Source organism: Schistocerca nitens, chromosome 1, assembly GCF_023898315.1.
Source record: "Schistocerca nitens isolate TAMUIC-IGC-003100 chromosome 1, iqSchNite1.1, whole genome shotgun sequence".
Classification (NCBI taxonomy): Eukaryota; Metazoa; Arthropoda; class Insecta; order Orthoptera; family Acrididae; genus Schistocerca; species Schistocerca nitens.
Window position 1 is genome coordinate 249,576,246 of NC_064614.1, and position 14,201 is coordinate 249,590,446.

A 14,201-nucleotide genomic window follows, 5' to 3' on the forward strand; every position below is an offset into this window, starting at 1 on the left:
TGACAAGCCAAAAGCAACAACCCTAGAATTTCTGCAGCAAACAAGAATGATGCATTAATTTGATCAAACTCATTGACACTACCAATCCAACAAGTTAAAAAAATATAAATTCTTCAACAAATTGTTTCCTGCTCTAAAAATTTCATATCAGTATAAATGGTGGGTATGTGTTTCCAACTTTGGAGTGCCTAAGGTGAGATAAATTTGCTAATTTATCAATTATACTGAGATGCCTGTATCTGCCTTGACTTGCAGTACAAATATGTAAGTCAATAAGCAAGTTTTCAACTCTGATTGTTGCCATATGCTTCATGTGTGTATATGAGGCACATAATCAATGTTACTCAAGAAAAGGTTGGCACAAGACTATCAAAGACTCTTAAAATGGCCAAACTTCTGACAGTTGAAATAATTAACCAGCCTTTTTTATTTATTTTTACAATTCTGCTGATAGTATGTTAAAAACACTGGTGGCAGGACTGAGGAAGCTTGTGGTGGGGATGTGAAGAAACATTAGTTACTAATATACATGCTTCTGGTGATGTGAAAAGCAGCTGAGACAAGTTGGTGCAGCATGACTTACAGGGAAAAGAAGACTGTCTAGGCAAATTATGTTGTATACATTTCATTGTGGGAGGAGGTATCTGGCTGTCTGTGGTGTACTGAATCCTAATTGTAAAATACTGTAACATCCTGACTGTACTGAAGATGCTGTTCTGCTGTCTGATCTAATTCATAACTTGGTGCAATTATAAAAACTACAGACAATGATGAGTTTGAGTGGTGTACCTATTATATCCCTCACTTAGGGCCAAAAACATATAGTAAAACAAGTAACTTCGGTAGCAAACAATTTAAAAGTCTATTAGCCTGTGAATCAAACAGTAATAGTTTTTGGTAGAATTTTCATCTGAGCCACAATAAGTTTAATAAAGTCCAAACACTACTTAGGTGATACGTGATCAGAAATCAAAGTTCCAGTAAGCCTAGTGGTTATGAAAACCACATGATCACAATTTGTAGCACACAGTAAACAGGCATCACAGTCAGTCTATAGGTAAGAGATGAGTCAGATAACAGTAATTGAGAAAGAGACCACTGACAGGCAGCCTCAAATTTACACTCTCTGGAAGTTCAAGGGACCGGCCTGTGATATAGGCCACATTTCTGCTGCAGACACTCTTGTCAGACATGGACAATGTTATGCATATTGATTAGTCAGTATCTTCCATTCACACTTCTGGTAGGGTAATTGTAGTTCCTGAGCTGTAGTAAGTGCCTTTGCTATGAACATACCCTCTTCTGTTTTATGAGAGAACAGTTCCCAGGCTACATTGGGATGCACGAGTTGCCAACACCAATGGAAAGAGGTTTGGTAAGTCACAAGATAGGGTGTTGATTGGTGGACCAAGTTTAACTTCTGAAAAGACCAGTAACACTCACTGGAACATCGAAAAGGAACTGCCTTTATACAGGGACAATTTAACTGTAGGCTATGGAGGCTACCTGGTGAATAAATTGTACATAGTAATTCACTTTTCTTAGAAATACTTGAAGGACCTTGACAGAAGGCAAAGGGATATTCTGAATTACCTCTACAAAATCTGTGGTGAGTTAAAAGCCTTCTTCATGGAGAATATAATCTAAATAAGTGACTACTAGCTGAAAGAAAGTGCATTTGGAAAAGTTGGACTTAAGGCCTTTCTGTGCAAGGGCTACAGAAACCAGATACAGATTGTGTAAATGTTCAGCTGTTCTATGAACATTGAGCAGAATTTTTAGACAAACCTCAAAAACCCTGTGGAATATGGCAGGAGTGATAGCCACACAAAAGGCAACCTATTATATTGATACAATCTGAACAGCATGTTCAAGACTAATGTCTCCCATGAGTCTATGTCAAGGGGTAACTGAAAATATGGCTGCCACTAATGGTACAGCCCAATGACTATAAGAAATGGGGGAACAAAATTTGTTGTTGTTCTGAAATTGCCTGGCAGGGTAAAACTTCTTGTGCCAGACTAGGAGTTCAGCCTGGGACCTTTGCCTTCCCCAAGCAAGTTCTCTACCAGCTGAGCTATCCAAGCATGACTCATGACTTGCCCTCACAACTCTACTTCCAACAGTACCTCATCTCCGCTTCTTGGATAGCTCAGTCAGTAGAGCACTTGCTTTTGAAGGACGAAGGTCCTGGGTTAAAGTCTTGGACCCGCACACAGTTTTAATCTGCCACAGATTTTCAAATCAGCACACATTCTGTTGCAGAGTGAAGATTCATTCTTGTTGTTATCCTAGTCAATCTAGTTCAGTCTTAACTTAATCTTTAATAATGAAGAGAATTGTGGGATTAGCAAAATCTCACACTTGTGGCTGGCTTTAAGGAAATGTGACCCTGGAAGTCAACTATTTTCCTCAAACCAGACTAAAAAAATGGCACAAACTGCATACAAAGTTTATCAATGGAAGCACAAGGTACTGTCGAGTCAAGGATGTGCACTGCATACCCAAGGAAAATCCAAAAGTAGAATATGTGCTGAGACTAAAAGCATTCTCAACTGACAGATTTACCACAACCAAAAACAATAATGTTTGAGGCACCTGATTATACGTGATTGTCTGTTCTACATGACCTATAAGTACCACCTCATGGGCCACACAGCCGCAACTGTAACTGCACTTTGCTGAGCAATGGAATGCCCACACACAAGTATGTAGACTGATTTATAACTGAGAGTGATGCACCTCTGTAAAAAAGAAAAGTTCACAATGTCTTGCACTGTTGCCTATAACAAAACCTTATGTGCTGACAGCCACTGATGACTGCCTGATACATTATTAGTTTGAGTTGAAACTGCCTGCCACTTCCTCCCCCACCCCTCCCCCAGTGCAACAACATACTTCTGCAATGTGACCTCAATGTAAATGCTTATAACTATCATACTCACAATGGAGATATTCCAGTTTGGATGCAAGGAAAACCAGTTTAGGCTACATGGAAACATTGTGTATAATAGCGAATAACACCAGGTACAAGCCTGAGATTGTGAAGAATGCAGAACTGTATCATTATGTTTCTGGGTCACGTGAAATCTCAATGGCTGCCAAACAAGTTTGTTGCATTAGCTGCCTACTCGATTTGTCTGTACTGATATCATTGGTAAACAGTGCTTCCTTTGAAAAGTGGCTAAAAATGCATGGTGAAAGTTGACTAATGTTGGTAATGTAGTCCACATTAAATCTTGAAATTCTGACACTTTACGCAAATTTGGGTCTCGTGTACTTCAGTTTGGTACAGATAAATGGATAGCTACATACTGCACCCAGTAATCAATCTATATTTGCAGTCTGAATACAGTAACCTGACACCGACAAAATAGTCCATAATTCTTCGCAGGTTCAAATAATTTTTCAACAGAAATTACAAAACAAATCACTTTATACAATAGAAACACAGTTAAACAGAATATCACTCTGTTATTCAGCTTTAATAGAATTATTAACGTAAGCTAGAAGGGCACAGTACGACTTTGTTCTCCTTGATCAGTACTGTCGTTACAGGTCATTGTTAAAACTTGACACATACATTAATATCACACATAAATTTACCACATAAGTTAATTATCAATTTCAGTCATTGCATAGTTATCAGATTAACTCCCAGAGCCATGCAGTGTAGCTGCACAGTCTAAGGCACCTTGACAAAGTTCACGTGGCTCTCCCTGTCAGAGGCTCGAGTCCTCCCTTGGGCATGGGTGTGTGTGTTGTCCTTAGTGTAAGTTACTTTAAGTTAGGTTAAGTAGTGTGGAAGCCTAGGGTCCGATGACCTTAGAAGTTTGGTTTCATAGGAACTTACCACAAATTTCCAAATTTTTCCAACTCCCAGACATGAAATTCAAACTGAATGCAGTATATCTTTCAACTGGTAATGTGCACTAGACCAGCTGTAGTACATTCCTCCATATTGGCAGGCATAGATCTTTCTCTGTTGAAAACTCATTGCAGACTTGAAAGGTGAAATCTTATACTACAGAATAGTATAGGTATTTTATTGAAATATGTACACTCTAAGAATGAAAAAAAGGAAACGATGCACCACAAAGGAATTATCTGAATGGGACTGAAATTGGTAGATGCAATGAACTCATACAGACAAACAAATGATCACAATGTCAGAAAAATTGGGTGATTTATTCAAGAGCAAGAGCTTCACAAATTGAGCGAGTCAGTAATGTATTTGTCCACCTCTGGCCCTTATAAGTAGGTATTGATTGATGGAGTTGTTGGATATTCTCTTGAATGATATAATGCCAAATTCTGTCCAATTAGCACATTAGATCATCAGAATCCTGCACTGGTTGGAGGGCTCTGCCAATAATGTTCCAAATGTTCTCAGTTGTAGAAAGATCCATCAACCTTGCTGGTTTGGCAAGCACGGAGACAAGTGGTAGAAATTCTCACCATGTATGGGAGGTCATTACCTTGGTGAAATATAAGCCCAGGATGGCTTGAGTTCTTGTATCTCAAGTAGATATAAGGTAGATGGAAGATAAACACTACACTAAGGAGGCCCATGTTGGACGAAATGCTACACTTTAACTTATGACAGCTACTAAATTACAATTTCATTATTCTTATTCACCCATGTAGAATATTGAATTCTTGAATGAACTGCTTCTGTAGCTGATTGAAATATCAGAAACTCTCAAAAATTAAACTCTTTGAGCATTTAATGCAGTAATAGAGCATCTGCAATCACTAGCAACATATAATCTATCTTAACAAAACAAAGATGAAGCTCCATTCTCCAGACAGTACTCATGTTAATTGTCCATCAGAAAATACCATTGTTCCTTAATGTGATTATGAAAGGATATAAAAGTCATGTTAGAAATATAAACGACTGCAAAGAAGGAACTCTCCTTACACAAACACCTATTACGCAGCATGTAAGAAAATTCCTTTGAGTATGAACTTTATTGACTATTCCACAAATACAGTGGATTAACAATAACTTATTACAGTTTAACAGTGGTAGCATACATATAGCCCCAACTTTTGAGTGATTGTAAAGGCTAGTGTAATACCAGTCTTGGTCAATAAAGATACTTTAGATGGAGTGTAAACACAAAACAAAGTTTTCCATGCTGATGTCTAACAGTGCAATATGAAACAACTCTTTGAAACATAAATATTAAGATAATGTTTTCTTGAACCTTAAGGTTGGAAAATGTTTAAACATCTTATTAACAAAAACAGTGCTAACCAGGTGTATTTTATACCCATAAGTGAGGTTCAAATAAAATATTCTGTAGATAAACTGAGAATTCATTTTTTACCAATGGTCTCTGTAGAAAAAAATGCTCATTGTCCAGAGCCAGCCAGGTTTTTGGCTTACAAGAAAACACACTCTAATGATGTATGCTTTAGATTTATCTTCATTTGATGTTGGGTTTTAATTGCATGTTTGCACAAAGATTAACTTCAAATGAAGTATCTTAAATACATTAACATAAACAAAATGTCACATTGAAAAATTTTTCAAAATATTCCTGTAAAGATTATTGAAAACAGCCAAATTGAACAGACAAAAAACTGTGTTCTGCCACACATTTTAGAGACAAAAGATAAACTGCTATTTAGAAACTGCTTGCAAAGAAGAAATACACTAGACTGACCTACAAACTGTACCATACTAAATTCTCACATCAACTAAGAAGACAGCCTAGTCGTCTTGTCCATCCTCTTTTAGAATACAGCTGCATGGTGTGGGATCCTTACCAGATAGAGTAGATGGAGTACATCGAAAAAGTTCAAAGAAGGGCAGCACATTTGTATTATCATGAAATATGGGAGAGAGTGTCATTGAAATGATATGGGATTTAGGCTGGACATCATTAAAATAAAGGCAATTTTCATTTCAACAGAATCTTCTCACAAAATTCCAATCACCAACTTTCTCCTCCAAATACAAAAATATTTTGTTGACACCGACCTACATAGGGAGAAACAATCATGATGATAAAATAAGGGAAATCAGAACTTGTACAGGAAGATACAGGTCTTCGTTCTTTTCACGCACAATACAAGATTGGAATAATAGAGAATGGTGAAGGTGGTTTCATGAACCCTCTGCCAGGCACTTAAATGTGATATGCAGAGTATCCATGTAGATGCAGAGCTTGCAATATTTATAACCTTTGTAAGCCCACCAGAACATTCCGGAAACCATCATTGTCATATTACTAGCCTGAAATCCAGTTTTTCTATTTGCAAAATTTCAGATAAAATTATTTGTTGTCGTGCACAGAAAAATCCAAGAACAAAAATGGCTACAAAAGATAAGTTAAATAATCACCAATTAAAGATTGAAGGTTCAAGAAAGAATTATTTCTGAAACATCACTTATATTTTGTTACTAAGTGATTTTACATTGAATAAAAATATTTCTCATGAAGCTATCTTCATTTATGTAAGCAAAGGAAAGTTTTTTTAGATGGCGAATAATAAATGTTAACTGAGAACAACCTAAATATGTGGATTCCATAATGATATACACTTTATGTTTACCCATGATTTTTGGACATTTGACTCCTTGTTGCAGTATGCAGTACTTTGGTGTAACCTAGGTGGCATGGCAATTAAAAGAAGCTTCATCCCTGCACAGTACAGCCCATTTTCTCAACTGCTGTCATGATGTGAGTGGACAACATAGAGTATGATCATCAAGGAAAGTGCTGGAAGATGTGATTTCTGTGGAAGGAGGGTGTATAAACACTGTGGATGTTCATAGACGATTCGTGGCAGTGGGTGAAGAGTGTGCACCTTCATGAAAAGTGCTCTTGCAACACTACAAAGCTCGCCCCATACAAGCTGGCTGCCATTGCCGAAGTGGATTCCAAGTACTGGTACACCCACTGTATTTTTCCTGAAAGTGCCCCTTTAACTTCCGTAGGCCCAGTTTGCTGGCATCTGTCATACTCACTGCAGGACTGCTGCTCATAATTCATGGAAGTCTACAAAATGATGTCCATGCAGAGGTTTCTTCATAGCCCTGGAAAGATGGTAATCAGGAGGGGTCAAATAAAGAAAATATGGTGGGTTTGGCAGTACCTGGAACCCCATTTCAGCGATGGCAGCCATGCTTTTCCCACTCGTATGGGGATGATTGCTGTCATGTTGCAAGAGCACTTTTCATCTAGTATACAGTCTCCACACACTGCAACTTATCACCTGTGAGTATCTGCAGTGTTTGCACCCTCCTCCCATAGAAACCACATCATCAAGTGCCATCCTTGATGATAAAACCCAACATTGTCACTCAAACAATGACAGCAGTTAGGAATATACGATGTATGTGCAGGGATTACATTTCTAGTGACTGTCCTCACACTTACAGTTAGACAAAAGTACTACATACTTGCAACTGTAGTGATGAATTAAATTACAAGTCATGAATGATGACAAAAATAAAAGATAAATCACTATGGAATGTCCCTCATAAAATTTCATAATTAACGTGGTACATGCTGTGGTTTATTTTGTTTTCTAAAATAAATTGTCTTCAGAATTATGTTCCCATTCATATCTATACTGAAGTGAAAATGTTAGGATGAGCAATTTTTGATATTTTATGGTTTGTATATTATGGAATGGTCTCATCAATTACAAATGAATGAGAAAAATACTACTGCAGAAAAACTTCATTGTACTAAGTACTTCCTCAAAAATTATGCATTGTGTATTTCAAAACCAAAATGGTATCAAAAGCCTTAAATCTAAAAGTTGTATCAAACACTTCATTTTATCTGACTGGCCTAAGTCCATATAATGTGAGTGACATCATACGAAGCAGAATTATCAGGTCTGGAAAATGTGTTTACTATACTATAACATTTTGCCTGGATCAGTAAGTGCTGCTACAACAGTGATATGTGAGTAATATATTATTACAAGAAGTTAATTTGCCATAATTAGTGCATACTCAACCATCCCAGGTTGGTCACCAAATCTTAATTTTCAAAATCAAGGTTTTCTTCCAGGTTAAAATAATAATTTTCCAGGTTGTCACATAACTTATTTTTACCTAAATGAGATTAGCAAACGTACTGTGCTGGAAATAACAAGAAACATATTTTTAAAATATATGGCGTGCAATCTGAACCATGTCATGTTATGATGTACAACTCATAGCCTACACTGTAATGGACTAAGTCAAATTTAACAGTTGCATATTACTGTATAATGCAACACAGTTGTACTCAAATTGCATTCATTTAAGCTAGACTTCTTATGATCATCTGACCGTTTAAACAGTCAGTGCACAACAGAAGCACTAACTAGCAGAAACACTAAATACAGCCACTTCCCATGAACTAATGGCTGTACAATGTTGCATTTCATCCTGAAAGAGTACTGGAAGTTCCTTCTAGAACTTTCTCATTGAAGTTTTTCAAGGCAACAATAACCTACAATTTGTTTCTCTACCAAAAAAGTGTCACTGTACGATTCTGTAACCAATACTTTTCAACAAATCGTACATTACTCATACTGTTTTTCTCAATTTGTCTACTTGTCCACATTGTGCAATATGAAGTGACAGATCAGTGCAAGGGCTTTTTTTGAGGAAATTTTATGGTGAGCCATCAGTTGTTATGTGACGTGCAGCAGTTTCAATATTCATCAAGAAAGCAGAATTCACACACACACACACACACACACACACACACACACACAGAGAGAGAGAGAGAGAGAGAGAGAGAGAGAGAGATAGAGAGAGAGAGAGAACCTACTGTTTCACATGATACACTGTGCTTTCAGGAAATGAAAAGCTATTTTTTCTGTTTCAGTTTTTCATTCATATTCTTCCCAATCATGGTTTTAAAACCTCCGTGTAGTCAAACAAGTTTTGTCCTCCAAAACTCTAGCATCACATCAACGAATTTTAATGCCTCACTGTGCGTGGTAACACATAGGCTTAATGGAGAATGTTGGAAGGTTTGAATTCTGGAATTCAGAGGAGATGAAATGGGAAAAACATTTCAGAAACAACGGACGTGTAGGATTCGGCCTCACAGAGTGACACTGTTACCAGTTTATGCTCAATAGTGCACTTTAAATGGAAATATTATTTTGTTCAAATTAGATGCCTCATTTTTTGTTCTTACAGTTCTAAAAAGACAATGAAATATATACAGATGATCTGCAAACCACATAATTGAGATTTTGCTATACTTGTGTAACTTTGTTTATGTTCTTTTCTTTTTATGAAATCACTTGACATACATACATATCTACCTATATTTCATGAACATAAACAAATTCTGCTTTTGGTTCTATAAATAAAAGTGCCTAGCATCCAGCTCATGTTGGTCTGTCGATTATTCTTATGATTTTGACACGAATCCCTGTTGGTTTTTGAACACATTCTAAGTTGATTTCTGAACAAATAACAAGTTGATTTTTGAATGCGTGCGTAGTGTATGTGATGCTCCTGCCAGAGGAATCCCTGTCGCATCTAGAAATAAAGTTTCCTGCAGACAAAAGGGGATGGGGCTATACGAGCAGAGCAGAATAAAGCCGAATGGGTGAATGCCAGTCGCTGTTTGTTTATGTGGTTGAATGGATTTGTGAATGATCAGCGTTGTTATAATTACTACCGAAAGCCATAGATTCAGACTACCAGAGTGGAAATAAATTACTAACAGGAATAACAGGTAAGAAATATTACTTGTTATCTTCTCTGTGTATCTGTGAAAATGAAATTTTGACAAAGTTTATGGCCAGACCTCTACACTAGTAAGGGCCAGTTGTACAGTCCCTGGATAGCAGGCGCCTAAGTTCTATTCTGGGAGCAGCATAGAAAACGCGTTGTACGAACACGTAACAACGGCTAACCGGAGAATAAATGTGGGATAACTAAACCAGTGATTGTGGCAGGGTTTGTGAAGTTAACAGGAGAATAAGTTTTGACACTGAAAGGAATAGTTACAGAATTAGTGATGACAAGATTGTTAGAATGAGGAAGGAGAAGAAATGGGGACATCACACAAATTATGGAACAGAGAGAGAAAAAAATGCTAGGACTTAAGGATTGAAGAAATGTGCACTGTCTTGCTTGTCACTTGTCATTGCTGGTTTTATGTATTCTATATTTAATTTTGTGTCACAAAAGAGACAGTTATTAGCTAATAGGCAGTAAAGAGTGCAAATTTTCTGAAGATTTCTTGTTCTCCCGGTTACAAATAATCCCATCCAGTATTAATTGCGAAGTTCTTTTTTTTTTAAGAAGGGCAGGATGTCAAACCAGCCGACTGGGAGCAGGAGAGGCACCACAGGGCATTTTAATTTCCAGAGTCCTGAATATAGTTTGATAGCATCCATTAAAAAATAAACATGTTTGAATTCAACAGAGCGAAATACTGTGTGAAGAGACGTGACACTGCACTTCGGCACACTTAAGAACAAATAACATGGCTTACATTTCTTCAAAGACATAAGTTTTATGCATGAGACTCTTCAGAAAGATGTACGCTACTAAATGAATATTTTGTGAAAAGTCCATTTAATTTTTGGTGTCACACCTCAAACACTGGAGGGAGAGGGGGGGGGGGGGTGTCACTGTCTAGTATTGCCCCGGTTCGGAAATATCGTAGATCCGGGACTGATATACAGAGCAATATACAGAGCAGTCTTGAGTTGTAGTGGGGAGGTCAGTAGTCTCCACGTGACTCGTGTTTACGTTTAGTAACTTCGCTGTTTCCTCTTCGTTTATTGCTCTCTCTTCAAATGAAAACAAAACGAATTTCAGCAGCTGGGAGCTACCAAGTGAATTAAAACACATTCACATAATTACAGTAGGCTAAAATAAGTTATTAGTTTCATTTTATTTCCACCTTTCTGACAGTCAAGCATTGATCGCCTTGCGGAACAATGAAGTTCTTTTTGTCAGTTTGCTAAAGAAATTTGGCGTTTATTAATCTTTTCTGCCGAGGGCAGTCCATTTATTTGAAACAAAGTGTTTAATTTCATACTATTGGCGAGTTTCAACTGTTCGCTGGATTTCAAGTGCACGTTTTCATCTTCTAACACATATGGCATTATGGCATAATAAAGAACCAAACATGAGATAATACAGTACTGGTACTCCAAGAAAATTTACATCCGAATCTGGACACACAAATGTGCACTTTAAGCCGAATTATGCGTTTTAGTATGGTTCACAAAATGCCGATGCTCTTGGAGTATCCTCTGAGGTCTTGTTTCTTTTTTTATTACATAATGTAAGACCTTTCAATGTTTGGTGGTTTGGAAATCATTACTTTCAAAGTAAATTTCCTTTAAAGCAAGATGAATAATATGAGAGAATGTACAACAAATTTCTTGTTTGAGGACGACCATTAGAAGAATTTCGAGCAAAGGTGATCAGACATTTAAGTTGTTATAAAAATGTTTACTGGCACATTTGTGTGATGTATCTTGAAGTATAACATGCTCAAAAAAGATCAACATTATATGTGAAAGCTTAGATTCTCTTTAAGCTTATTATCTTCAAAGCCAGTGTTATATGTGAAAACTTTGCTTTTCTTGTAGCAACACGATGTGTATTAATTTAAACCATTAACTTTTCCTATTTGTATGGTCATGCTACTTAACAGTTATGTTGTTATTGGCTGACTACATCATGTGTCCTATGTTCTGAATATCCACCGTCATCAGTTGGCGAGATCACGTGACATGAGCTATGTCTGGTTTACAATAACGCATTGCAATCCCGATTTCAATGCTTCAGAAGGTATCATGCTATGTTTGGTAGAATTCGAATTTATACTTTTGTAATACGAAAATATGCAGTGTACATGTTGCTGCACATGAAATATCTTCCAAAATGTGTTTTTCTCCCCCTAAGTTTCGTTTTGTAAAGTGCTGGCAAATTCTATGTCAGAGCATAAAACCATAACGCTTCAATGGATTGATAAGTTTTACAGTTCCGAGAAAAAGTATAATGTCACTTATTATGGTAAAAGTGTATTTTCACCTGGGAGAAAGTGTGTTTTTAACCAGGATATCTGGGAAAAAAACAGGATTTTTTTTTACTTGCCCGCGTATACATCCTGCATTAGTACACATGCTACAATGACATTAAATATGTGTTTGTTTGGTCCTGCTTAAATTCTTCTCATCCCATTTCTAGTTAGACTCCCACCCATAGTGGTGGATGAACATCTGATATGTTTACCTTACTGTTAACAATGAAGTGTAATCTGGGAATAGCTGAACGCGGGAACTGCAAAAGCACCCCACTCTTGATTCCCACAGCTATGCACATGTGCGAATCTGGCAGCTTGGCAGTGGTATAAAAACTTTAACAGGTAGATTCTCACTGGGAGTGGCTGCCAGCTCTCATTTCTTGTACACCGGACAGCCATACTCTTAAGTGGCCAGAAGTGGGAGAAGGCACTGCTTATACGTGATTTCAGCTCTGCACATGAGCGACATTCTGGCACTGCTTATATGCGACTTCAGCTCTGCGCATTCACGGCATTCTGTGTGGCAGCATGTATGGTTTAAAAAAATTACTGAAAATGGCCATAAACTGATTCAAAAAATGTTTTTGTGTGCAAAAATGAATTGATGAATATTATTTTAAAAATCCACACTTCTCATGCAGATTCAAGCTCTCTACCAGGTTTTTCCCATTTTTTTCTAAATTCAAGGCTTTTTCTTAGTTTTCAAGGTTTGATGGCTACCCTGCATCCACTGGTCACGTGTTGCACTCCATACCTTATACATACTGACTAAATTGTTTGCTGTCAGAAAGGTAACTGCAATAAAAGGGTAGGGAGGGGCAGATGGCAAGAAAAGTATTGTCGTGATGAGCGGCTGATGCCAATATTCTGAGAAGCTGACGGAAATAATGGGGCAGTGAAAATAAGCCAAGTACAATGACCTGAGTGGTAACCACAAAATGGAATGACCACCATCATATCCACATGCTCACAACAGGGTTGCACCTTTGCCCAATGTTAGCTTTACACTACAGCACCACAACAGATGTGAACTTGTCTGTGCCAATAATCCAATGTTTGCTTCTCCCATGTGAACTGTCAGTACACATATCATTTTGTTGCTTTCCATTGTCCAGAAACCATAAAAAATTCAGATATCAATGTAAATGTGAATATTGCCAATATTTTGCTGAATGGAAAAAATTAGTGATTCATGGTGAGTCCTATTTCAGTCTGTTCTACAGTGACAGCCATATACACTGAAGAGCCAAAGAAACTGGTGCACCTGCCTAATATCATCTAAGGCCCCGGCGAGCACACCTAAGTGCCGCAACACAATGTGGCATGGAGTCAGCTAATGTCTGAAGTAGCACTAGAAAAAATTTACACCATGAATCCTGCACGGCTGTTCATTAATCTGTAAGAGTACGAGGGGGTGGAGATCTCTTTTTGAACAGCATGTTGCCAAGCTTCCCCGATGTGCTCAATAATGTTAATGTCTGGGGAGTTTGGTGGCCAGCAGAAGCATTTAAACTCAGAAGATTGTTTCTGGAGCCACTCTCTAGCAATTCTCGATGTATGGGATGACACACTGACCTGCTGGAATTGCGCAAGTCGGTCAGTCATCAAAGGTGCACGAATGGGCCTTCAGCTCCAAAAGCCCATATTGATGATGTTTTGTTGAATGGTTCGTATGCTGACAGTTGTTGATGGCCCAGCATTGAAATCTGCTGTAATATGCAGAAGGATTGCACTTCTGTCACATTGAACAATTCTTTTCCGTCATTGTTGGTTCTGTTATTGCAAGATCTTTTTCCGGCCACAGCTATGTCAGAGATTTGATGTTTTACTGGATTCCTGATATTCACAGTACACTCATGAAATGGTCGAACAGGAAACTCCCCACTTCATTGCTACCTCAGAGATTCTGTGTCCAATCTCTCATGCACCAACTATAACATCACATTAAGATTCACTTAAATCTTGATAACTTGCCATTGTAACAGCTGCAACAAATCTAACAAATGTGCCAGACACTTGTTGTCTTATATAGCAGCATTGTATTCTGCCTGTTCATGTATCTCTGTATTTGAATATGCATGCCTGTACCAGTTTCTTTGGTGCATCAGTGTACATGCTACCTTGAAATCCAGATGGCAGCCTGTGTGAAAGTTCATCATGTATCTCCTCAAAAAA